The sequence below is a fragment of the Zonotrichia albicollis genome, chromosome 13 (assembly GCF_047830755.1).
Source record: "Zonotrichia albicollis isolate bZonAlb1 chromosome 13, bZonAlb1.hap1, whole genome shotgun sequence".
Lineage (NCBI taxonomy): Eukaryota > Metazoa > Chordata > Aves > Passeriformes > Passerellidae > Zonotrichia > Zonotrichia albicollis.
The window spans coordinates 5,886,329-5,914,296 of NC_133831.1; the positions used below are offsets into that span (position 1 = coordinate 5,886,329).

The 27,968-nt window shown below is 43.0% G+C and overlaps 1 protein-coding gene across 3 annotated transcripts in view; it reads left to right on the forward strand.

Moving 5' to 3' along the window:
- LOC102063838 (transcription factor Maf) overlaps positions 1-27,968 on the forward strand; it is a 182,970-nt gene that overhangs the window by 43,833 nt on the left and 111,169 nt on the right. Inside the window, exon 3 of one of the 3 annotated variants that reach the window (XM_074550824.1) lies at positions 17,512-18,448. The exons of the other annotated variants lie outside the window; for them this stretch is intronic. The gene's annotated coding sequence lies outside the window, so the exon portion shown is untranslated. Of the gene's footprint in view, positions 1-17,511; positions 18,449-27,968 lie in introns of those variants that run through there. 3 annotated transcript variants of the gene reach the window in all.

Here is a 27,968-nt window from a genome sequence, read left to right on the forward strand (position 1 = left end):
CAATTTGGTTTCGGGTAGGAGCATAAATTCTGGGAACCTCATTTTACACAAATTCTCCCCAGTGTAATGTCAGTGCATTCAGCCTCCTGTTTTCGGTGAAATCAGGGCAGAGTGAGGAGCTGGTTTGCTCTCTGGGAGCAGGACAAAGCTCAGTGGAAATTATCCACTGTGCTTTTGGACCTGCAGTGTTGCAGGGGACCTTTCCCATGCTGTGCCCCCAAAAGAGCAGTTCTCCCCCCTGCTTCCCTCCCTCCATCTGCTCCCACACCGACTGCTCTTGGAGCTGGCAGCACATTAATAAAAAAATGTAAGTTTTATGGGACAAAGTAAATAAGGCAATTCATATATCATTCCTAAGACACACAGAAAGGAGGCAGAGAAAAATAACCAACCGATATTTTATATGAGGATATTTCCATGAGTCAGCTCATTTTCACGTTTCTGGGCTTCCAGCTGCAAGCTCTGCTGTGTTGGCTTATCTTCTACTCGAGGCCTGGCATGTGCCAGAAGTAGCTTATAATTGGCTGTGTTTCCCCTTTGTAAATGGTAATAATAGAGCCTTTATCAGCAGAGAATGGCTAAAAATTTGGATGTCTTTAATTTCATCACAACTTGTAATTTTTTTCAGGTCTGATATTACACAAATAGATCTCAGAGCTCCTTGTTCAGGTTGCAGGGCTGACAGCAGAGGGGTTAATTTTTGTAGGTGGGATATTGAACTGCCCTTCAAATGTTCCCTAAGCAATGGCCATAGAGCTGAATTTATCCTTTAACCCTTGTGGCAGGGGTTTCATTAACCCCTTGGCTAAAGAAAAGTCATAACAGTTTTGGCTCAGCCTGTCTGAGAGAGGCTGATGCATTTCTTGTGGCAGCCTTGGTGTTTATTGCAGGGCAAAAATGCAAGGTATTTTCAATGTATTTTAATTCATTTGAGGTTTTCAATGAACTCACCTCAGCCTTCTAAATTCCTCCTGAGATTGCTTCCTGTGGATTTCAAAATGACTAAATTTAACTGGGTGGTGGGGGGGGGGGAAGCAGCTCATTCAGTATGATTTCTAAAGACAACGCTGCAAGCTTTATAGAAAATGAATTTTAAATTTCTACATGGCAGAAGAATTTGGTTGATCACAGGCATAGGAAGGATGTTGCAAGATTTATTTGGCTAGTCACAACTTGAATTTTGAATAAATTCTGTCAAGCTGTTAAAAAAAAAAAGTGGAAATACATCACTTGACGCATTCAAATCACAAATATGTTTGAAGGGAACTGCAATCTGCTCAGAGATGTCCTGTGAATAAAAAAGATTTCACATGTGTTTAATATATTCCTTTTTGAGGAATTAATTGTCCACCAGCACTGACAAGCGTGGGGGATGGAGGAGCGGAATGGGAGCGATTTGCAGTTCTTAGTGGGAATTAGTGGCATGACTATATTATAACAATCATAATTAAGCTTTGTACTTGAACAGTGCCTTTCCTTGGGGAATCTCAAGGCACTCTGTCAAATTTATGGGGAAATCCCAGGGAAATAAGTGATTTCCCTACAGATCTGCAAAAATTCAGTGGCAGAGCTGTGAGCAGACCCCAGGTCTCCAGTCTCCTGGACTCTGGCTCCAGCTCACACAGGAGCTGCCTGATGCCTCTGTCACAAACGGGGCAGGACTCAGGGGCTTTGGGAGCACAGCCTGGGGGTGCAGGTGGGTGCTGGGGGCACTGGGGTGCCTCCCTCACCTGGGGCTGTGCAGGGAGCAATGACACACCATGGATGGGGGGCAGAGGGACGGTGACAGCAGGGACTGGCAGCTCGCACCAGACAGCCAGTGGAACCCTGAACCTAATAAAAATAACAGTGGGAAACCACACTTGGATGTTGTTGTAACCTTGGGGAAGTCCTGACTCCTCCGTGCCTCAGTTTACCCACCTCTACAATTAATATGGTGGCACTGTGGGAGGAGTTTGGTGGTGGACTTTTCATGACAAAAACAAAAAAAAATCAGGAAATCTTACATGAGGATGTGGTGCTTTGAGCATCATTTGAAGTTTTTCATCAAGGCCAAAGTCCTTACCAGAAAAATGTGCTCTACTTTATCTCAAAATTCAGCGTTTGTGCAACAAATACACAGGGAAATTATTTATGTGTCACGAAGAAGACTCTGATGAGATGATCACAGGGATCTGCTCTGTTTAAAGTCCCTAAGGTTAAAAATCTCTACAACTTAATGTTTCTAACATGCTTTGAGACCTTCAGAGGCAAGGTCCCTTTGGACTCAGTAGGATGAATTGGCCTCCTCGAGTAAGCTGAGTTGAATTTTGTACGTAAGACAAGCAACATGCTACGTTATGGATTTGTTTGCTCCCCTGGCTCGTTTCACCACTTTGTGCAGCCTGTGAAAAACCAAACAAATTCACCTGATTGCACAGACAGAGCAAAGCCAACAGTAAGTTTTTCAACTAAGTGCCTGCAGAGGATGACAAAGTGTTCAAAAGACAACTGGACTTGACATTATTGAGAATGTTTAAAGCAAGCAGTAAAACCTTAAACATTGATTTGGTGTTTTACTGGAACAAATAGAGAGATTTAAAAATAGTGGTTAGATGCTGAAAAGCACATCTCCAGTGAAAATCCCCATATTTGCTCTGAATAAATTCTCTCCCTCCTGGGAGCAGGCTGAGTGTGGAGAGGAACAGAGTTATTGGCTTCTCTTGTTAGGCCCAGGCTGCTCATTTGGTTTGGTGATGGGCAAAAGGATATTCTTGGGTCCATGAGAAGGAGCCTGTCAAGGAGCAGTGGGCAGTGCTCCTCTGGATGGGAGCATGAGGTGTTTTAGAGGGAGCTGAGCTGTTGATTCCATGCAGAGAAATCCCTCCCCTCTGCCCTGGGAGCAGGGTCATGGCAGTGGCTTGGCGAGGGGCAGCGCTCTCCAGCAGCACTGCTGGCATCTCTGCAAGCCCCGGGTCAGAGGACCAAGGGTATCCCACCAGAACTGGGACAGTTGGCAATCCTCGTTCTTGTGCAGACTGTGTGAAATGCACACCATTCCCCAGAGCTTACAGGCACAGTTACAAACGAAGCAAAGATGGCAGGAATGACATTCCCTTGCTAATTATAGTGTGGTCCCATCTGTATATTTGGTGTTATGTCACCAACTCCAGCCTGCTTTTTTCTAGCAGGGAAATACTGCTGTAGGTCGAAGCTCAGCACAAAAGGCTCCAGACCTCTAGTAATGTTATAGTTGCTAGTTTAAAGGGGGCAAAACTCTATTTTCAAGGGCTATCAGTTGAAAATTTGAGAGTGTGTTGGCTAAGGTGCTTTTTGGATAATTCAACAGTCCATGTTTAAAAAGTACTTGGGTGTGGATAAACATAACAGAGTTCAATGGCTGTACACTTCATTGAACACCTCTGGCTCCATTGGCACCTTGTGCATGGCAGCAAAGCTGTGAGCTCAGGTCCATCCCTCCTGCATGGAAAAGGTGGGAGAGCAGCTATCTCCCTGGCCATCAGCACTCTTCTTGGCTGTAGACTTTTTGATAAGTAGATAGTCTGTGAAGAGTTTGGACTGTAGGACCTGTGCATTACCCTCCAGGAATTCCCTCAGAGAGATATGAGGACAGAAATTGCCCTACTGAATCACTCCATGGTGTGTTTCCTTTCAATACTCTTGAGGATCTCATGTGTCCCCCTAGGGACTCAGATACAGTTCTGGAGTCCGCATCTCTGTTTCTGTTGGTGGAGTTTCCTGGGTCCTTCTTGTAAAATGGTTTCAGTTTAGGACCTTAAAATTGCTCATGGAAGATGCCATTTGTCCCTCTGAAGGAGCCCATGGGGTGCTTCTTTCTTGCACGTGGTACTTGTGAACAGTATTGGTGAGCCTCATGCTAAATCATATAGGACGGAGATTTTTAATTAGGGTAGAGGTGGGAGCCTCCAAATCTCATGTGATTAAAGAGTTCTTATAACTTTTACATTTATTATATAGTCCAATTAGCATATTTCTTACTTTAATGTCTCTATTGCCCTGTTCAATGTTGAAAATCCAAAAATAAGAGCACTTGCTAAAACTTGAAAGCCATTAAGTGAAAATAGTCCAGAAACAAAAGTAGAAATGGGTGTTCCTAATTTAACTCACTGTTTGGGCTAAGAACAATTAAGGAAACTTTGACAAAACAAATAATACAATAAATAATGACAAGTAACTAAAATCTGAAAACCATCCACTGGTTGTGGGAGTGTCAAAAGGAATTTTAAAAAGTCAAATAAGCCACCCCAAAGGCAGGGTTGTGTGAGGAGGTGGAGAAGAACTGTGCAAAGATGAATCTCTCAGGGCTTGCACCTGGACCTGTCCTATGAGGTTAAAGCCTCTCTCTGCCCCCTGGTTTGCTGATACATCCCAGGGGTGTTTGGTGGAGTTCATGTGCAGGAGGGGAAGCCAATCCTCAAACAGCTTTATGGGTGAGGAGAGGAGCTGCCACATGAAGGCCGTGGTGTCTCTGAAAGTCAAGGAGAATTTGTACCAGCAGAAATAGGCTCTTGGTTTCTTGTCATGCAGGAAGCCGTTGGTGGAGCCGGAATTTAACAAGTTCACAACTTAACAAGTCCCAGCCTAGTGTCTGGACTACCAGAATAGATTTCTTTCTCAAATACCCCCAATCGCTCAATGCTTTTGTCAAATTTCTGTCTCTCTGTACCCAGTGTCAGCCTCAGCCTAACAATGAAGGTAGTCCCAGAAAACTTCTCACAAATAAGCAACCTATGCTCCCTGTTATGAAAGCAACCTCCTACTGTCTTGTATATTAATTCTGTTCTTGTGAGGCGCTGTAGAGGTTGAATTTTCTCTGCCTGGCATGGTAACTCATTGCTTTCATTTTTTTTTTAGGAATTTCAAGTTTTTGAAAGGCTTAGAGCAAGCCATGAAGGCTCCATCTCTTTCTTGGCCCTGTAACCCGTGAGCAGTTCAGCTGAGGCTAGGAGATTTGTGTATAATGATTTGGGAAAGTTGTGAGTATAAATAGTAAGGAATTTGAGATGTTTTTCCCCTCTGTAATTCAACACTCAATAGCTTCCCCTTCCACCCTGCACATAAGGTGCTGTACCAAAACCATGGAAAGAATTTGTGGAGCTTCAGATCAAGGAAGTTCATAAGCTTGCAGACTTTTTTCTTGCTTGCTCTTTTAAAAAATCTTATAATATCATCTCCTCTGGAGAATAAAATAGCCAGAGGACTTTACAAATTTTCACCAGATCCTCTCACCAGGAACATTTGCCCCAGGGCAGAGGCAGGACAGCCCTCTGATCTGTCATGCACAGTGTGGTAAGGGCAGGAGCCTGGAATAAGTGTTCAGCCTCAGCTTTTTCCTTTCTTTTTTCTCCTTTCTCTTTCTGGTAGCAGCTAATGCTGAGAGAATGTGTTCAACCTTCTCTAAGCTCCAGCCTCAGCCTTCCTTCCTATTCTGCATCTCACAGATCTACAGGGCCAAGGTATTGGGCTGCAGCACACAGAATACCAGAATCATTTAGGTTGAAAAAGACCTCTCACACCATGGAGTCCAAGCTCAAATGACCAAGGTCATCTTGGCCCCAGCTCTCTGATGAAATGCCCACCCCTGGAGTTCCAGGACAAGACATTCCTGAGCACAGAGGTTGTCATTTCTTGTGGCAGCAGTGCTTGGAGCTGGCGACACCCTGGCCTGGGTATCTCTGTAAGGACAGGTTTGCTTTTAAGTGCCCTGCAGGTTTCTTTCATCTCCATAGGCATCTTTGTCTTAATTTCTCCTGTGCTTTAAACCCTGCATGTAAAATGCCATGTAAACCTCAAAACAGCCTCACTTATTCTAACAGAAATGTTCTCTCTGAGCAGTATAAATGCAAATTCTCTGTAGCCCCTGTGATTTCAGCCCAGAGATGGGTCTGAACTCTGCACTTCATCCCCAAAGCCTGATTGAGAACCCCTTGTACAGCTCTACAATTACGCTGACTTGGGCACAGATGATGGACAATCACAGCATATATTTGTGTACCTTCATTGCCAGGCATTTAGTGTATGGTTTCATTTTTGAATCTTGACTTTATTTTGCATCATGATATTTTAGCATGCAGATTTACAAATCAGGTCCCAGCATTATTGTTTAAAGAACCCTCAATGCTTTTGGTAAAAACCTGAGTAAGTATTTGTTATATTTAGAGGCAATTCTGCTTATTGTTTCTTCATACCATAAGCTTTTCACTGACCTAGATTTTGCTATTTCATTTTCCATTTGCTGTCCCACAGTACATTTGCATGGAAAGAAAGTCTTTTGTCTTTTAGTGTTCTCTTGCACTTGCTATTTTATCCACCAGCCAAAATCACACTCACTGTCCTGTGATGGTGTGAAGAGCTTCGCTGGAAGTGATTGTGCGGCTGAGGATCCTGGCTTCAAACTAGAAGTAAAAAGCTATTGCAGTTTTTAGTTTTGTAGAATCCTTGGGCTGAAGAGTGCTGGAGGACCAGCCTGCAGCAGAAGAGCATGCAAAGAGGAGTGGTTTGTGTGTTTTCCAGCAGTAGCAATTTACAGAAAGAAAAGTGGACAGAGTCAGAAACTGGCTTCCATTCAGTCGGAGGGAATAGACCTCTCCCTGGATGTATATTACAACTATAGCTAAAGACACAAAACAACATCTTGATTTTAATTCTGGTTTCAGTTTTAGCATGTCATTAAAGAGATACCTGTATTGACAGGAAGAGTTGTAATGCTTTTGGGGAGTTGTTATTATCGTATTACACGATTATGGTGTTTATTGCGGTGGTGCCTGAGGGCTGAATTTACAAATGCTGCGGATGGATTACATGGGTATTATGCTGCACACAGACATTTTGCTGCATGTTCATGTTGAAATCCTGTGAACTGGACAATGTAAACAAATTAACATTATCAGGGAAAACCTGTTTTTTAAGTTAACTTTCCCTGCAGACTATACTCAGCCAAAGGACACTTGCTCTTGCTCTTATATCTCCTGCATCTCAACCATCTTCAAAAATGTTTTTACTAGCACATGTTAACGAAAACCTTATCCTTTTCAGAAAAAAAAAAAAAAAAAAAAAGTAGGCATGTTTTAAAATGCATTTGATCCAACCAGCTAGTATATTTTTAAACACGACAGTGTTATGTTTAACAGTGTGTTAGCATATGTCAATTAACTTGTTTCCGCAGAGTGCTGACAGAAGTGCCCCCGTCACCGCCAGCCCTGAGGGGCCCTGGGGCTCAGTCGAGTCAGCAGAAGGGAGCCTGTGCCCACACCTCCAGCCCACTGGAACTCAGCACTGGCTCTTCTGGACAGTATTAGGGTGCTGGAAGAGGGCAGGGTGGATTTGAAGTAATTTCTCCTTCTGCTGGCTGTGATCTGTAGGCAAACCCCCATGGTCGGGGAGATGCACCAGGGCTCCTCTGTCAGCACCCCAAATGATGTCTCCTGTCACACACGTGAGCTGAGATGCTCTCGCTGCACACAACACCCTTCCAGACAGAATAAATAGAGACTTTTTCTCACACTGTCAGGAGATCACACCCCTTCCCTGTGCCAGATATAGATGAGACGGAGGAGAAAAGATGCACGTGCACGTGCATGTAGCCCCTAAGTCTCCCTTGTGCCCACAGGAGGTGAGGATGGCTGTGCATGTCTGGGGTGCTTTGTGTGCCAAGCCATGGCCATGTTGATGTAGGGTACTCCAGATCACACTGGCCAGTGCACAGGGAACACTTTAACCCATTGTTGGAAACAGCAGAGACCTTTCTGTCCAGATACTGGCATGTGCTCCTGGATAAAACCATGGGAATGTGGGAACTAACCAGTTGTATCCTGCCAGGACCTTCCTGTATATCCCAGGCATGAAACTGTGCATGATGAGAAGTGGAGCGGGGAGCACACAGGTCAGGTCTCAGCAGCAGAGCAGGAATGCACACTGCTTTCCCACAGGGTTTGGAGGTGCCTGTGCATGCGTGGCAGCTGCAGAGACACTGTCAGGTGTTTGACAGGGCTCATCTGTTACTGCCCATGCAGAGGCTGTGGGAAGGGTAAATACATGGGCAGTTATGGCAGAAGAGGTGTCCAGAGCCTGGATCCCCATGCCCTGCTGCTGAGAGCTGCTTGGTGTACCCATGTCCCAGCCAGAATCCATGTGCAGGAGCAAGCCCCAAGCAGACAGACCTGCGTCTGCTGCTGCTCCTCATCCAGGGAATTTGGGCAACCTTCATTTCTCATTTCAAGATTAGCAAATGCATGAATGACTCCCACGTGTTCTGGGACAGTGTTAATGGGAACGGTAGAAATACCTAGAATAAGCAGTGTTCAAAAATAGGTCTCTTGTCCTGCCAAAGTCTTGCACATGTTCTTAACTTTCCTGCCCTGAGAAGCAACTCCTGGCACCCTGCAGGGCAGGAGAGTTTTTCCATTTGCTTCAGTGGGTGCGGGATTTCATTCTGCCTCACAGACCTGTGGATTTTAAAGGGACTGTCCATAAGGCACACTTGAACTCTTTGCAGGGTCGAAATATTTTATATTTTTAGCACTGACACGATGGTCATGAGGGAAAAGCACGTATTTGCCCCGCTGTAAGGGCATGGTCAGACATGCTGCTCTGCTGGGGCTGCTTGGGGTCAAGTTGTTACTGGCCCTGAACCATTTCTTGGGGTGCTGCACCTTCCTGCTACGCAGCTTGGCTGCCATAATTGGAGCCGTGGAGCTGACCTACACCAGCCAAAACATGTTGGAAGTGGGGTTTTATAAATAGACTGTGTGGACAAAGGGTGTCTGCTCCAGGGTGTTTATGGGGCTGGGAAGAGGAGCTTGGGGCAGGGGATGGAGCCTGACAGCTCCCAGTGAAGCAGCACAGCCCTCTTTGCAAAACAGGGAGCGTGGTGCTGGCAGAGCCTGCGGCAAGCCCTCGGCACAGGGAAGGACGGGGAGGCCGTGACCCGGGGTGTGGGTGCTCAGCTATTTTCTCCCTGTGAGACTGGCTCCCAGGCCTTTGCTCATGCAAACCCTGACAGATCCCATCTAAATGAGTAGCTGGAAATTATGTGCTCCCTCCCTGGTCTGGGCTGGAGCTGAATCCTGCTACCAGTCTCAGGGAGTAGCTTTTGCTGCTGAATGCAATTAAAAGAACCAGGACTTGGCGCTGTGGGATCTTGCCCAGTGCTGGTAGTCAGGGTGATTGACACTGAATCCTTTGATTTCTCCAGAGGCATCATAATATTTTAAACTTATTATTAATTGCCAGTGTATTAATCTCAGAATAGTATTAACAGTATTTCAAAATATAATTTTATCCTATCCAACCCGCTGGGGAAAAAAAAAGCAGTTTTGGATGAACTGAACAACTTTATAGACACTGTGCTTTATAACCAGATAGATTTTCCCTAGTTAGTTCCATTTCTATCTAATATTGGTGGAAGATTAAAGATACTGAATCAATGGCAGTAAAAGCTTACATTAAAAATTTGCAGTAAATGAGAAGAGGAAAATTTCATTAGAAACATAAATTGTAGCAACTGGAATGCCGGCAACTTATTTTTAGTATTCTTCTGACAGTCACACTTGAAAGCCTTTTTTTTCCAAATGTTTTCTTTTCTCAGATTAAAAAAAAGGAAGAAAATGACCTCTAATATTTTGAAATATAGAACTAATTACAGTACAGAGTGATCCTGGTCCCACTGAAGTCAACTGCAGCATTCTTTATGACATTGCAGGATAGTACCTCTATTAAGAAATAGTAAGGAAATGAGATACTTTAAAGAGAAGGGTTTAAAATGAACTGGCTCTGTTGGCCTCTTTTGTAAAAATACTTTAGAGCCACTTTTATCAAGTCAAAAGGTTCATTGAAAAGAGAGAAATTAAAAGATGCTGCTCGTGGAGCCTGGCAAAACATGAAGTTAGCAACAAATATCTCTCCAACCCAATTATAACATTCAAATCAAGGAGGAAAAAAATTATGAAATATAATGAAAGCTTACTTTCTACTGAAAAAGTCTACTTGGAGGTGTCCAGACCTAAGGGAATTACCAAGTCAGCATTATAGTGGGGGAAAAAATGTAATGTAAATGAGAGTGAAATAATCAAATTTTTCTGGAAATAAGTGCAGTTGTTTGATGTAATTTTGACACACAGCACAATTTCAGCATCAACAGTGAAATTAAAGAATCAGTGTGTCTTCATGAGATTTCTGTACAGAAAAGCCATTCAATGGGAAAATCTAAATCAGACTTCGGTTTGCACATTGGCCCCTCTATGCATTGTTTCAGTTGCAAATAGAAAAATAGAGATGACCCTTTTTCATTAACTTCTAGGCATCTTTTCCACTCAAAAATCCAGCATGATTGTGGCATATAAATCACAAGAAATGTGATGTGTGACTGGTTTTGTTCTCACAAAAATTGAACTTTGGTTTATATCTCTAATACCAGCTCAGCCATTTAAAACTGCACAGTTTTCCACAGTGAGCTACACTGGACTAATGTCACCGTGCTTCTTGCAGATGTAATTTTTCAATATCATGGGGATATATCCCAAACAATTAAAACAATTAAAGCAGGGCATGTCTTCAGTATTTTACTCAATCTCATAGTCTGTATGAAATATATTTGTAATTTTGTGTTCATTTCCAAATGGAGACAGATTCACACACCCTCACAGCCAAACTCAGGACAAGAACCAACAATTAAATGAAGCCTGAGATCCAGTCCAAAGCAGGCATATACTCAATTTAATTTTTAAATAGCTTAATTAATAGTTTCAGCTAAAGCAAAGAAGTGAAAATGGGTCAAACTATGTAAACATTGGTTAGAAAAATACACTGTCCAGCCAAAGCATTGTAGAAGTGCTTTTAAGAAGAATGGTCTTTAAATTTAATTTAAACATGGGTTTCCAACTTAGGTAAAAGCCCAGTTCAGACAAGGCCCAAGCCACCTTTTGTGCCACAAAGAATTACCGAGGTATGCTGAGAGTTTATTTAGTCCTTGCTCGTTCTGAGGCTGTGTTTCACCGTGCAGTCATCATCTTCTCCTGGCTGTCAGCATGTTGCTCCCTTGGAGCTCGGAGCTCGCGGCGAGGGCTGCGAAACGTCCTCGGCAAATATTGACCGGGGTTTTGAAACGGGCTGGGAGGCGCTGCCATTGCACGCTGGTGTTTGCCTTCTGCACACGGCCAGGTTCAAGTTCTTATTGACACGGCTCCCATGGGGGCTGGGGTCCCTTACATAACCCCAAGGCCAGGAGGGGGATTTTGCTCCAGAGTAGTCGAAGCAGCACCGCGTGTCTTATCTGGCCAGGCATTGCTCAGCAGCCCTCACTCCATGGGAACATGCACTGGTTAACTTCTTGGTAGTTAACCAATTGGTTAGCTTCTTGGTAGCTAACCAATATTTTGCCCCTCTGGATTCCAGAGGGGCAAAATCATAAAATGCAAGCAATTTCTCTCAATCCAGAGAATTATTGTATTATAGAGAAAAATATATTCTTTACTCAAAAAAAAAAAATCCCATTTTTTTGCAAAATTTTTCTATGATACTTAAATTTCAGTTTAAATGCCCCAAGGGTATCATTTGAAAGGGGTAAAAGTGTTGTTTTTAAAATATATTTTTTAAATTATACAGTAGCACTTACATGACTCTATGTACTTGTATCTTGAAGTTTCTGCTATAGTGAGTTCTTTGCAGGTTTGCTGATTTGCAGTTAACTTTCAGGATCCTAACTTTTGGTTAGAATAACTGAAAGATTTCTGTTTACTTGTGGGGTTTTGTTTTTTTTTTTTTTTGTTTGTTTGTTTGTTTGTTTGTTTGTTTTTCTGTTTTCTTTTTTCTTTTAACTTTAGTTTGATTAAGTTAATAAAAAGAAAAAAGAATAGAAAAAATTTCAGATGATAAGTACCAAGACCAGCTCAGGTACATTGCTTTAGGAAGATGCCACTGCCATCCCCTTCATTAGCACTTGTTACTGGTATGATAAATTTGGGAGTTTGATTCTAAACTTTGGCTAACTTTTATCACATGAGAATTCCCCCCCAGTTCTTACGTTTCACCTTGATTTGTGCAGAGCAGGTCGTGCAGCAGAAGTTGGCAATGTCTGAGGGTGCCACTGCTCTTTGCCAGCCATCCCCTTTGGAGTGTGAACTCAGGTTTGGGGGAGGAAGTCTGTGGTTGGTGGCTTTTTGTAGAGTACGTGGCTGGCAGATGAGAATGTTTTGGCCTTCCTGATCTGAACACTTTTGTTTCCATTGTAAAGGATGACACAATCTGTGCAGGCAACAAAATCCAGCTGGTAACCGTCTCCACCTGCAGAACATCTGCAGCAGGAGGGGAACATATCAAAGATCCTTATAATGAAGGACAATTTTTATTGTTTATGTTCAAAAGCAAAACCACAACAGGAGGCAATATCCCTTTCATGAGAATGAAGCAAACAAACATTTTGGGCTGGAGAACAGGCTGGATGAGCTGACCTACTCCAGCTTGTTTGGAAAGTTAAACGTGTCAAAGGTTCTCTGCCAGGCAAAGGGAAGATGTAGGAGAGGTTTTTATAAATGGCATTTGGGCAATTAATGTTAACCATCAATATCAGAATGGCTTAGATTACATGATTAACTAGTAAGAGTTTTGAGCTGGCTGGTAATTTTAGATTAAATAGTCAGGCAGCCAGTGACTTGAATATTGATGAATATCCGGTGTTTTATTAATATGCATTCTCTATAAATTAGAGGCTTAGTACACAAAGAAGAATCCTAATGCTCTTGCTATTTTTCATTGCCACAGGTAGAGCTGAATAATTCATAACAATTAATTTATTTCACTGATTTAGCCTTTTGGGGCGGGGGGGAGCTAGGGGGGAGTTGAGCATGAGTAGTCTGCAGGTAATCTTTTCCATGTTTATTTACAATAAATAACTTACCAGAGACATTTGAAGACTAATTCTTAGTTGTGAGAATTTTTTTTTTTTGTATTTTAAATTGGAGAAATTTGGAGGAATATGGGCATAAGTGCAAGCAACCTGTCAGTCCGTACAAGAAACCAAATGAATTTTAAATTGTAAAAAAGCCCAACTAATTGCAAATACAACATATACAGGGTCAGGCTCATGTTGATTTGTATTGATTGGTGCAATGCTGGTTACACTGCATATTTCTGCTCTTCATTTAATTGATTCTAGTACTTCAAGACCAAGATTTCTTACAAATATTTCTGTGGGCAGAATTCATTGTCTGGATTTAGTCCCTAATTCACAGGTAAAATGCTTCCCCTTTTGCAGCCAAGGGAAATTTTACCCTTCAATCTGAAATATCCAGGATTCTACCTGCTGATGGCTGGCAACATTCCTGAAAATCCTTTTTGAAACACACCAAGCAATAACACATCCAACACGAATGACATTTATATTTGTGCAAACTTTCAGAATATCCATATGCAGATTTTTAAATTATTTTTTTAGGCAGTGGGAGATGGTGCTGTAAATACGAGACAAGATGTTGCAGCACAAAGATCATTTGCCAGTCCTGCAGCTCAGGGAGGCTGCAGCCCTGTCTCACACTCATATCCTGAGCAGGTAATATCCAGAAACACACGAGGAGGAGGAGGAGGCTGCATGATTACTGCCTCTCCCTTTCTCTGGTTCTTACAACACACTCACAGCAGTGAGGCTTGCATAGCACACCATAAATCATTGCCTCATTATGCTGCTTCTGGAGGTTTGTTTAGGGCACCTATTCTAGTACTGGCTGCAGAAGATTATTTGTTCTTCCCCGAAATTCCTCTCTGGTTTGATTTGCACACAAGGAAAAAAATCTCTGCATCTTATTTTTGAAATAATTTCTTAGTGTGCAGAATAATTTACATTACAGAACTGCCTAAGAAAGTAATTTCAGCAATGTCTGGAGGTGGGTGATTTTGTTGAGAACAGGCAAAGGTTACAGAAGGTTTTTGTGTTTTTGTGACTTGTCATTATGAAGTATTAATAAATGAAACAGAGGTTCTTCCTCTCCTCCTTTCTTCCTTCCTCTCTTCTTGCCTGCCTTCCTTTTTGCTTTCTTTCTTCCCTTCTTTCTTTCTTGTGTACATAAAAGCTGTTGATCTCTTACCTAGCCGGATTTTGTTGAATTCTTGTAAAAGAAGCCTCAGTACCTCATTAAAAAACATTGTAAGGTCTTCATGCACTTTTCCTGTATGTCTATATCCAGCCCTACTTCACAAATGGTGCAGGAGGGCACTGGACTGATTGATAGAAGAGGGATTTTCACACTTGGTTTTGACATAAAGAGACAAATTGTCCTAATAAAAGGTGTGCATTAGTAAGCCTAATTTACTAATGAGGAGCAGTATTGCTGATTTTGATACAACAGTATTTATTTAGCCTTGCACCACGTAAGTGCTGGAATAACCTAGATTGTACCTGCAATGGATTGGAACGGCCAGAGCTGAGACTTTGGAGAGCAGGTGGGTGCACTGCAACACGGCTGGGTTTTGCTGCAGTGACAATGTGATCTAGGATCTGATCCAGGCTCCTCAGAAATCAATGGAAATTCTACCCTTGACTTTACTGGGCTTTGGATCCTGCTCCAATTGTACCAGGATGGAAATGAAATTACTCCAGCTTGGAGGAAGAATTTTCTGGCTTAACAGATTCAGTGTTTTGAATTGATGGGTGTGTTTGTAAAGGGGTCCTGACTTCAGGTTTGAGTGTTTTTGACATGTGCCTTGCCATGGTCCTCCCTCCTAGTCACAGCTCCCTGAAACACAATAGATTTCTGTTTTGTGACCACTCACAGACATCCCAGATGAACAGCAGCATTTCATAGGTGATTGTAATGTGAAACTCAGAATCATTGTAAGCTTGCTCAAAATGTGACCTGCCTTCACACAAAAGCTCCCTAAGCTTTCTGAACCTCCCAGCAAAGCTGGATGTGTTCACAGCCATAAAGAAACACAAAGCTAAGTCACTTTGGTGTGTTTTGAAGTTTCACTGCACATCCTCCTGCATTGTATCTCAGAGTCCTGGGTACAATTCTCATTTGATCTTAAACTCTTACAAAGAGCCTAGGAATAGAAGATGTGCTGAGGTAAGGGCCAGAAAACACTTTTTCCAACACCCACTGCAACCTGAGTTCCCCACAAACAATCAGGACTCAGCGAGAATTGTACCCAACTTCTTTTGATGGAAGTGCAGTGGTGACCTTCTAGATTGATTAAAGGTGTGACATTGATTGACTTTGAAGGGAGCCACATCCACCCTTCTTCTGCCAAAAAGGCAGTGGCTGCAATGTGAAGCCTCAAGAATGGGGCATTGCTTTTCCAAGTACATGGAAGACATCCAAGGGTAACAGGATAATGCAGATAATGGGATAGGGTTTCTCCCCTCCTCTCCCTCAAATACCATATAGCTAGATTTTGGCTATCGAGCCTTATGCCTTAGAAGACTTTTCTCTTATAGCTACTTAAAAGATGAAATAGCTGAGGAAATGAGCTCTTTTTGTAGGTTATTTAGGATGTTTGGTGGTTGAGAATGTCAAAAAGGACTGGTGGTGTTGACTCTGCAGGAATCTTTAACGGTGGTGGGGGTATGATATTGTGAGGACCAGTGTCAGTGGAAGGGATGGTGTGGTGGGGGAAAGCTTTATTCCTCAGGCCAACCCATCCCTGAGGATTGTTCACACTGTCACTTTGGGATGTCAAGTTTGAGAGGTGCTAAAATGGTTCTATTTGCCAAAGATACAGAGTATCTTAACAATATCTGGTCTCTTTAACGCACCTTGAGTTGGCACTGAGGAATATTGGCCTCCAAAATTACCACTCTTGAGAATCTAGGCCACTGAACCTGATATGAACTATCAGAAAGCAGAGACAAGGGAGCACTTATGTTGGAGAATGTATAGTGGCTTGAAAACTACAAATCAAAATAATTCACCCTTTTATGTGTAAATCTCCTTCTCTTTGATACACAAATTGAAAAACTGTCTGGTTTCCTTGTAGTTTCCATAAGCAAGCAGTGTGTGACTGCACCCTCTAGAATGCTATTTAAGTGTTATTTAAAGTGCAGACCTGTTAAAGTCAAGCAAACTGATCTGTGTGCTAGAACTGAGCCCACCAAACCTTACACCCAAAACCAGCAGGGAAGGGGGCCTCAAGTGCCACAGCTCCCTTGTGACAAGGGCATGGAGTGACAAACAGTGGAGCACCAAAAATCAAAGCACTTTTTCAGGCACAACAACAAAATCAGAGACAGAAAAACACCAGGTCCTGGTGCAGGTGTCTGCCCTCCTTCCAAAGCAGCTTTTGTCAGGTTTGACACAGCCAGCCCGTGCCAAGGGGATGCAGGCAGGAGTTGCACACTGGCAGTAAAGAAACATCAGCAAACGAACCTGCTGTGTGCATTTCTGAGCCGGGAGAAAGGCTGGAGACACAATTCATGAAGCCCACGTGGAAGGGATTACTGGGACACGCTGAATTTACAGGGAGTTTATTGGAAAATTTCAGTGCAAGCATGGAACACAGTGTGATGTGTTTTGCTAATATTCCAGAGTTGTTTTCCCTGGTTGAGCACCTCAATGCAGGTCCTGTGGAAGTCAATAGCTGTCTTGCCTTTCAGAAGGATTATGGCCCTAAATAGCTTCTTTAGGAAGTGTACTTTGCCTGGTGATAACACAAAGCAGAGGGTGGATGATTAACACCAATTAGGATTATTTACAAGAACCTAGAAAACAATAGGTCCATAAATCATTGTCTTATCAATTGTAGTTCCTCCTGAGTAATTCAGTCATCGTTGGGCACACTGTGTTTGTTAAGTACAGATCACACTGATGTTAGCTGAAGTGTGTGCAAATGTTGAAGGTTCAATATGACCTAAAATAGCAGCATGTTACAAAAAATATATTTTTTCAACGTTTTTATGTTCTAAATTCCCAACAGTTTACCCCCAGATATATTGAGTGAATTTAAGGCAACTAACAGTAGCCTTGTTTCTCTTGGGTTATGCTTCAGTTCTGTTTACACTTGTGTCTCCCTTTGGGGTGGTTTTGCAGTAATCTCCTGGCTGTCTCCATTTGTTGGGCACTGGTCCAGCTGCAGAACGGCTTCAATGCTCACATATTCCTTCCAGAGGAGAGCCAGTGGGGAGCTCTCTCCAAAAGCAAGCCAGGGCTTGGTGGGACACAGTGCTCTGATCCAAGGGGCAGCCACACCACCACAAAGTCCTTCAGGGTGTCTGTCACCCTGCTTTGCAAGAGGAAGGATGTCAAACTTCCCAGAGCTCCAATACCAGCCTGGAGTGGGGCTTGTGCTTTAGGGAGGGTCATCTGCTTTATGTGGCACCCTTTTCGCTGGTGGCTGGCAGCTCTTGAACCACTACTTCTCTTTCTTCCACCAAGGCTTCTCCTGGCTCATTTTCCTTTTTATTTAGTAACTGCCCAGTCTTCTGTAGCTGTTCCTCCTTGCTGCTGATCTTTTTTTACTTCTACTTTTATCACTTTTTGTGATCCCTTTTCCAATTTCCAACCTTAGTCTCCCAGAAGAGCCGGAGTGGTGATGCCTGGATGCAGAGGAGATCACACTGCTTATAGATCTGCACCATGAGGAGACCAAAAGTTTCTGCAGCAGCAGGAGGTAAGCCAGGACTGCTGGTGGGTGTAAGGAGCAGAGAGCAAAGCCACGTGAGTTTGAGAAGAAGGCAGCAGCACCCTGAGGATGGACACTTTGGGGCAGTGTCACGGTCCTGTACAGAAAACTTGAAGAGACACTGAAAACTTCAGGTGGGAACACGCCACCCAAACAGCTTGTGTGGTTTGGTCCATGGACCTTTGGGGTCTGCACATCAGAGACTGAAAACTCTTCACTTACCCTAAATTTCCTCTTTATGGACTTCTGATGTGATAGGAATGGCACAAAAAAATCCAATATAGCTTCTTCATCATAGTGTTTCCAACCTCCTAACTTTCCCAGGACTACTTTCTGCTCAAATTACTGGAACTTAATTACATGAGGTTTAATTTCAGTTGCTTGGCCAGCTTTAAAAACATATATTCAAATTTGAACCACAAGGACAGAATTTTGGGAGCCTCTTTGTCCTCTCGCTTTGTGTTAATTTAAATGAGGAAACTGTACCTGTGAATCTCTGCTTTACTTCACCTATTCCAAGTCACTGTCAGCTCTGGAGAGACATCTCTGACTCACAGCAATTTAAAGGAGAGCACAAACAACTCCTTATTGTTTTAATTTATGTTTTTGAAACTGTGCAAACAGTAGAAATTTGTCTTCTGCTTATGCATTTTCTTGTAAATAAAATGTATTGAGACCAGAGATGGAGTTACTCTGACTTTACACCAGATAATGTATTGACATTTTACAAGAAACTGTTGTATTATCCATCCATTTCACAAGTAGATCTTACAATGTTTAATTATAACACACAAAAAAAAAAAAAAAAGAAGTGGAAGGAGAATCAAGGGAGGGACATGGAGATAGAATGCAAAAGGACATGGATGAGAAGTGGTGGAGTTGGAGGATAACAGCACCTATCAAAGCATTATCTGAGAATTCCTGTGATTAGGACTTATCTTTCTGGCTTCATTATTTCATCATAATCTGCTGTTTACCTGATAAGCAATAAATGGCCTCCAAATTTTATTGCATTTGCTCACTTTCTTCAGATTTTGCATCGGTTTGCTCCCCTCTTAAGGTCTTATTTCTGTTAAGGAATGAAGATTTTATGGCTTTACTGGGGTTGACTTGTTCCTCTGGTATTTCAGGGTTGTTATTTAGCTAGCAAGGGTCCCACAGCAATTCCTTGAATAACCCTTCCATCTATCACATTGGGATGATCAAGGATACATTGCAGCTGATGTGCAAACACTGTTGTGTACCTGGGGTTGGGCACCCACCTCCAACTCAGCAGATATAAAATCCTCCAAAAAGCCAACAAAAGAGGCTTTTTTAAACACTCCAACCCGCTAGTGGATTATCTTTAATGGGTTTGGCAGCATGCCCCTTCCTTCCTCTGCAGGAATGCTGGCCTGGCTCTGCACCCTGGATTTGGGTTTTTGGTGGTTTTGTTTTATTTTTGGTTTTTTTTCTGTATTACAGCATGCAGAAGAAATAAAGTGTAAGACTGATTTGTAATAGTTCATGATGGTTTTTTTTTCCTCTGTTTTTTCTTTTTGCTGGGATTAACTTATTTACCTGCCAGGAGACAAATGTATTGACCAGCCCTCCTCTTTGGGGAGTGACCCTTGCCAGCATGGCCCTGCAGGAGAGGGCTCCCTGCATGGGCTGGCTGCTGCTTCTGGGAGCTCACAGAACACACCTTCAAAGGTTGAGGGTTCAGCTTCTTCTGCGTGAGAGAGGAGAGGAAATGACCTTCACCCAGCTGAGCAGGGAACAACAGGAAACCCTCACGGTCCTGCCATTTCCCACCCCCAGGATCCGGAGCTCAGGGACCTTTCTGACAAACTGTCAGTGTTTTTGTCAGGGTTTAGCTGCTGCAAATATATTACCCAAGTATGTTGATGATTCATGGGGAAATGGTGTATGCTGATTTAAGTGATGGGCTAGCCATTCTGTAATGGATTTGAGAATTCCCAATCAGATTGGACTTAGTTTTATCAAGCAGGAAGCTGGCAGGCTGTGTTTTAATCAACTGATAGCATCTCTTGGCAATTGGCATCCAGCTAGTGGACAGAGTACTTCTCAAAGACCAGCTCACTAAGTTACAAACGGTCACAGCCACTCAGATCTCTCAGCTTTATCTCCCATTTTTTCTGTTCAGCCTGTTTCTTTCCCAAATGAAAATTTCAGCTGGAAGTGAAGGAAGATGAAACATATCTACTTCTCTTTCACTGCTGTTTTAGGGGGGGATGGATGTGGCAGAATGCATTTGCTTCATCCCCCAGAAAGCTGTGCTGAAACAAGCTCCTAGATCTAACATAAAATCCCAGAACCAGACAAGTTCTAGGATTTGGTCCTGACAAAAGTTTTTGGAGTGCTCACATTGCATAAGTGTAGTAAATCTAGAAGATGGGGCCACACCAGGTAAGACACGGCCTTTTCCCCTTTGATTAGGCCATGACTCATTATTCCATGACTCATTATCTATTATGTCACCAAAGACATACCCAGTGTTCTGACCTGTACCAGCAGATATCAAGAATGGTTCCCTTCCCTGATAAAACTCATCAGTCTATTCTTTACTTCAGGGAGAGACCAGCTCCTGCAAAGCATCTTCACTGCATAAACCCTCAGATGCTACAGCTACCTTAAATAATTCCCTACTCAGGATTCATGTTTTGTCACACTTATTGAGCTGTGGAGCCATCCGCACTCAAGCACAGCATCAGACCTGAGGAGCTGGTTTGTTGTGCCTGGCTCCTGTGGAGTAGTTACTGTACTTAGCAACCCACCTCCAATATAAATATATCTGCTACTCTGAAGAGCAGGCTTTGAAAAGCACCAGAAGGGATCACTCCCCCATAAAGATTTTTTCCAACATTGCAGAGATTGTTGGGACTTTCAGAGAGAAATTCTTCTCCCATTTAAGCATCCCAGCCAGAGGGTGAAGATTTCACCACAGGCTGACAAAGCTCTGGTGCAACCCTCTTCAATGGGCCATGAACCCCCATTTAAAGTCCTGTGTGAGCTGTTTTTGAGCCCTGCAGGCATGGAGGGAGCTGGAGAGCAGCCATCCATGCAGGTGGGATTTGGGAGCCATCCCTGATGTCTTTGCACAGGGGTCCCACAGCAGCGCGTGGAGAAACAGCTCTGAGAGCTGAGTCCTCAAACCACGTGGGTTTGGAACTGCTTCAACATTTGGAACCCTCAGAAGAGGCTGATGATTGAAAGGTTGTAAAACAATCATGCTCCCAAAAAGTAATAAAAATAAAGGTGAGGTGTAAGGAACAGAGAGGAATGATTCATCGGGAAATTGTGCTCTTGAAATTGTGTGACAAATCCCGGGTGAAGGAGGAGCTGTGTGTAACCACTCAAGGGCCAGATCCTGACTTGTCCAGAGGAGTTGAAGATCCAATGGACTTGTAGCTGAAAGGAAAATTTTAATTCCCTCTTAGATATTTTCTGTTGACCACTACATGAAAATCAGGGAAATCAGACTCGTGCTTTCAGTGTCATGTCCCATGAGGGTTTCAGCAGGCAATGACCCCCACTGCAAGAAATGAAATTTCCAACACCAGAACCACCAAAAGGACATGTGAAAACCAAGCAGAAAAAAGTCTTCTCTCTTTAGGGTGAAAGTATACAATTTCCACAGAGTCATTTTCAGTGTAAACATTCCTATTTGTATGTTTTACAGATTGAAACAAAAATGTATCTTCCAAACATATTCAATAAGTCAATTTTAAAGCAAGTTAATTAATGTATCTAAGCTTTATCACAGAGCATAAGTAAGTGAAAAAAATCCCCCAGCCAAATGTGAAGAGTCTAATCTTGATTTTCTCACTCTTTGAGTTCATTTATTACTATGTTTGCTCACTTCTATAAAAGCCATGCTCATGTAATAATCCAATTTCTGAGAGCATCTCCAGGGACAGGAGATCACATTACAATATCTCACATTATGTGTCATTCAGGCAGTATCTCCCAAATCATAAAACCTTTGGAAAGGGAATGACACTTGAATAGTAGATTCCTCCTCCTTTTCTTTTTCCCTTTCTGAGCACTTTTTTCCAGCCCAATGTTCTCTTCCTTATATTGTCTGACCTCATGCACTCAGGCTGCTCATCTCCATTCTGCAGAGAAACAGGCTGTGGTGCACATCTCTCCTTGCTCTACCTGACCACCTCATCCTGTCTCACACTGTCTTTCACACAGTTTGGGATTTTCCCTTTTGTTCTGGGCTTTCATTTGTGTCACCTCACTGCCTGTGTTTTGTGCCTATGGGTTCTGTTTGTGAACTGATAAACTGGAGCAGAGAACTGGCCCTGCTGACTAAAAAAAAGCCCAGGTTTCAGATCAATAATTCCCCTGGTCAGAATATTTTCATTTCTAGCCAAAACTGTCCTAACAGAGATACAGGATCTCTCCAGCTGCCTCTGGTGCCACCTCACAGATCCATTGTCCTGCCATCTTAATTTCTTTCAGCAGCTTCAGGGATCTTGATAAAGACTTCAGGGGAGGCTTATATGGTCTTAAAACATTTCATTGATCCATTCATGTCCACACAGTCCAGGGCTTCCATTTTTAAGATTCCATCTCTATTATCATGGAAACTGGCTAATTACAATAGAAGCCTGTTAGGAGCCTGCTTAAGACACCAGTGTTGTGTAGCAAAACACTTGCAGTTTGCCCAAATCTCAGTGTGCAAAGCTATGGAGTCCTTGGGATGAAAATATGTAGTCTGGGAGATGATTCTGCTGCTCCAGATATTATTTTATCATTCAAATCTAAGGTCACAACCTCAATCCTAGCTCATCCTGTTGACCACACAGACCATAATCAATTTTAATTCTTATGATACATCCATTCCAGACTACCATTGCCCATTTCTTCATGTAGAAGTTGTGCACCAAATTATCTGGTCTGATTAATACCAGGTTACTGTGCCTACTAGTGCACTTACAACACAACTTTGCAATGGGAAAATAATCCTGGCCTTTTCAAACAGAGAGGCAAGCAGAAAAAAAAGTACAACATCAGAATTAAACCAGTTCTGACAATTTCTCATTTCCATTTATTCAGAAAAAGTCATAATTGAGACTTAAGGAAAAAAAGAAAAGCCCTCCATGCCTTTAAGTGTAAAATCCATTTTAGTAGCAGGAAGCTGTTATATGGTTAGAGCAGTTATTTTTATTGTCTGTCTGGGTATAGTTTTTAACTGCAGGCACAGAATAAATCAATAGTGTCATAAAGCTACTCTCACCCTCTGCCCTTTCTAAAGGGACATTGTTCAGTGTCTGTGCTGGATGTGACACAGACTGTGCTTTGATGCACAGAATTATGCCTCTACTAATGTTCTGGGGGAGAGATCTGTGTGACACATATTTACCTGTATCTCTTTGTCCATATCATCTCAGAGTTATCAGATTAAAAGCAAAATGAAACACAGATATACACACAAAAATGTACAGAAGTTTTTATCAGAGGAGAGGGGATTTTTCTGGTTATTCTCTTGCAAATGATATTGTCAATTATTTGTGCATTCATAAATCCTCTCAGGTGGTGTTTTTCCAAGACTGTCTGAGAAACATGCAGTGATTCATAGGACATTGCACACAACTTAAACCTGACCATTACCTGCTCTTTAATACAGTGAGGAAGGATGGAGCAGGATCTGACTGTATGAAGCTGGTGTTAGATAAAATTGCCCAGAAAGTGTGCCTTTTTAATAGCAAGAGTAGTTAATGGCTGGAACATTTGGCTTAGGAATGTGGTGGATTGAGCATTGCTTTCAGTCTCTAAATCAAGAGTGAGTGTCTTTCTAAAGCTATGCAATAGCTTCAGCAGAAGTTATGGCTTTGATGCTGAAATGAGTGGGTGAAGTTCTTCAGCTGTGTTACATAGGAAGCAAAACCAGATGACTGTGATGGTCCTTTTCAGCCTTACTAATCCATTAAATCCTGGTTTGGGGCCTTTCACACGCCAGGGTTTGCAGCAGCCTCTTAGGTTTTCTGTATGGTTTCTGCAGGCAATACACGTTCCAGAGCTGGGTCTGACAAACTCCATATAAATGGGTGTCGGGAATTGACACACTTTATAATTTATATATAAATCACTGTCTCTAAATGCAGTTCTAGATCCATTTCCCCATGCAGCTAAGCTCACTTTGTCTGTTCTGTGCTGTGGGGATTTTCCTTTGCAAAGTAGGTATGCATCTGAGCTGAAACACACACCACGTGCTGCTGGAGACCCCAAAAACTGCCACCCCTATCATGGACCACAGAGAAGCAAACCTTTATGGATCAAATTCTTAAGAGATTTATCAGCAGCAATTGCTGTTGTCAAGTTAATTCATCGCTCCTCTCCTTGCTTGCTCATTGCAACTTCCCCAGGTTGGCACTTCTGACAGAGGCATGAAAATTGTACTTGTGCTGCAAGTGGGAGGTGGAGACAGCAAAAATCTGTGCCCTGTCTGTGGGACTCCATGCTGAGACAGCTCTATTTTCACATCTAGTCACAAGCCAATTGGTATTACCTCAGTATTTGTTTTGAGGACGGCTCTCAAGAAATGGAATTGGAGTTTGGATTTGGTAAGATTAGAGGGAGCAAACCCTGAAATAATTCAAATGGTTTCTGAAGGCAGCAGCACTCACATGCAGCTTGGTGCTGGACAGACAGAGAGGCAGAGGGTCTACAGGACTCTGTACACTCCATGGTGAGCGTGGCGGGTACCACTCACCTGGGTAACCAAATGTTTGCTTGCCTTCTTTCTGCAAAATGCTTAGTGCTGGATTTTTCTGTCTGTAAATACTGATTTGGATTTCCCTTCCTTCCTTCCCCGTGCTGCATTGAAAGCAAAGCCATCTCACCCAGCACCGTTTGCTGACTCCTTCCCTTCTGCTCTTCCCTGTCCCCCAGTGCGTGAGCGCAGTCACGTGCGGCCCCTTGGTTTCCCCTCAGGACACTGGCACTTGGGAAGGAGAATAACAGATGTTGGGGAAAAAACAACACCCTGTCAGGTAGAAAAAAACACTTTAGCAAAAAAATCCACCAACTCTATGAACTTCCCAGCTTCTCAAACTTCCTTATGAATAACCAGTGGCTGCTGGAACAGCAGCAACAGTAATAATAAATTACAGTAAATATCATCCTGTCATAAGTGACAGCAAACCAAACCCACTGCTGTTCAGAAATGAATTGGAGAAAATATTTCTTAATCTCTTTTTGTGTTATTCAGTCAGCTGTAATGATTTATAGTACTCCAAAGAAGTTGTGGTACAGAGTTGTTTCTTAATCATCCATTTCAGCACCTTGCTATTACCCACACACATATGTGCTCTGGTGGGGACTCTGGCACTGCTGGATGCTTCAAAATGCTCAGCCCAGGAATAAATTATTTAATGGAAGGGACCTCTCAGCCTTTCTCTGGGACCCTCCTGCCTATGGGGGCAAATCTGCTACAAGGAGGAGCAGGGATGAGTTAAGGGGAGCCCCATAACAGTGCCTTGAAATAAGTTTGTTTCCCCAGAGCCATCTGGTTTGAGCCTGTTCAGTCCTAGCTCATCCAGCTGGCAACACAATCGTAGCTCATCCTGTAAATACCCACATGCAGTGGACATGGAGGGCTCTGGTGCTGGGTGGACACCCTGCAGATGAAGCTGTCCCCCTGTGAGTCTGTGAGCACACTGGGGATCAGTGGGAAAATAAAATGGTGGGGGATAAATTGAGCTGGGAACATGGTATCAATCGCTTCTGTCTTTGTCTACTTATTTCCAAAGATTTATACGTGACAGTGTGAGGACTGCTCAGTGACACATTTTAATTTAATTAAATTTCCTGTTGGATTGATGTCTGATCAATCAATAATGTTAATGTTTTTGCAATTTAGAGATTAAAGCTTGGATGAGCGGATATTGAAATACTCTCACATCCAGCTGCCTGGGAATATCTCTTTCTGCTTCTATTCCTCAAAAAACCCATTTTGGGTGAGAATGCAAACTGGGGATTGCCATGACCCTGCACCAAGGCTGGAAGGTTTACCCCATTCTAGCAGAGGGTGAGGAACAGTGTCACTTCTTGGAGAGACAGACTTGCAGGCACCTAAAACCTGGCCTTGTGCAAAATCTGTGTGGCTGTCTATATTTTCCGTCTGATAGGAACATAGGGAAAGAAGAATGAGTCATTGCAGGTGTGACAGTTCCCTTTGCTACCTGCTCCTTGTTCAGGAAGTCATCAGTGCTGAGGTTGTACTGGGTGATTTGAACCTGATCACCATCAGGGCATCTATTGGCATCTGTTCTCCTTGTGTCCTTATCTCCTATGGGTCCCACTCACTTGTCTGGCCACCACATCCCCCTCCTTCAATGAGCTCCCTGCTCAGCTGATGCTTTCTAATCTGCCATGCATGGGGCAGCAGGATCCTGGTCGGGAGCTGAATGTTGTACTGATTGAAGCTTCTTGCCTGTCCAAATTTCTCACAGATGAGCTAATCGTGCTCCACCCTCTCCAGGCTGTGAAGATAAAGAGATGCTGTAGCATGTCCACAGAACCTTTTTTTTTTTTTTTTTTTCACTTATGCCTTGTTTCATTTAGTGCCTCAAATACTTTAGTAGTGAGGTCAGGAGAGGCTTTAACTTATTCAGGGGAGTTATCCTGCACTGACTTTTCTGTGAATCTTAGACAGTCATTTAAAAACATATGACTCAAGAAAAAAAGAATCCACATTTTGAAATTTGTAAAAATGTGGACCCAAATTTCATCTGAGTCTCAGGTATGGCTGTAGTCACAACAAGTCGAAGTAATTTGTCAGATCTTAACACTATCAAAACTTGGACAGTGAGAAATCCCATCTGGCTGAGGTCTGAAGGCTCCAGTGTCCATCTCTGGTCTCCAGGTCCATCTCCAGAGCTGGCCCCAATTCAACTTACTTGGGGTTCTTGTATTCTTGTTGTATTCAGGGGAGCCTTAAAGGGGCCAATTTCTTTCCCAACTGTATTTTAAAATCTGTAAAATCTGTGTGTCCTGTTCCTTAAGGATGTTCTGAGGGCTATTTGCTGTGTACCTGTCCCTCAGACAACCCCAAAGGAGCACACAGAGGGAGGAAGACAGAGAGAGAGAGAGGAGGAGGGGAAAGAAAGAGCAGCTCATTTTCCACTTTAGCCCAGACACCTGAGGGGTAGAAGTCAGCAGTTTTTTTGACGGTACAAGAACTTGGTAACTTAAAACAGGAAGGAGAAGAAAAACCACGACCAAATAACTTTGCCTTGACCTCCTCCTAAGAGAGTCAATGACTTTAAAGTAAACTGGAACTTCTTGCTGGAATTTATTTGGATGTTGGCTGCTCCTTACCTCATTAGCACAGCAATATTCAGAAATGTGCCAAAAGATTTAGGCAGGCTGGAGGACGCAATGAAGCTATTTTTTTTTTCCCCAAGGGAAGGCTTCACATATTTGTGTCTCACTATCTAAATACTCTTCAGTGCAAGAGTTTCTTCCACTGGAATCTACTTTGTGCAGTGGGTTTTGTTTTGCCCTCTGCTGTTAACTCCACCAGACCCCACCACTCTGGGGGAAAGAGCAGAGTGCCCAGGGTACCCATCCATGCTTGGGGTGAGGGTGGTTGAAGGGAAGAGAGTATCAGTGTCACTCTGTGTGTGCAGGTGTGTGGGAAGGAAGAGGAAAAAGGGGCAATTGTTCCTTGGAAGGGAGGGAAATTCCTTCCTTCCTTCCTTCCTTCCTTCCTTCCTTCCTTCCTTCCTTCCTTCCTTCCTTCCTTCCTTCCTTCCTTCCTTCCCAACCACGAAGGAGGTTTCATGCAAGAAGGAGCTGGGGCTGCTCTCTCCATCTCCCAGGTCCAAGCTCTGCCAGCTCATGTCTCTGCTGGTTCCAGCTAAGCTTTTTCACAATCCAAAAACATGATGAGTCCTGGGAAAATGGTGCCCTAAAGAGCAGCCCAAGTTTTTGCTATGTTCAGCTATTGAGTGTTTGGGGTCTAGACTTCCCATTACAGCTCACTACACCACCTTGCTCACCAGAGCAGGCTGGAGCAGGCTCTGGCCAGTTGGCTACTTGGGTGATTTAACCTGTCAGGAACGTGGGAGTAGAGAACAAAACCACACCATAAATCCCACAATCCTCATCCTGCAATGAAATTCATTTGGACAGCATCATCAGGCTACTTTTTAGAGTTGTTCATCTTACCCTGAACAGTAAATTCCTATAGGAAAGTAATTTATGATCTGGGAGGGTTGTTACTTACAAGCTAGTAAAATAACTTTAGCTGGACTTTTACTACCTTCAGCAGCAAGCATCCATGCTGAAGCCAGGAATGAGCCTTTTCTTCCTAGCTGTGATACAGT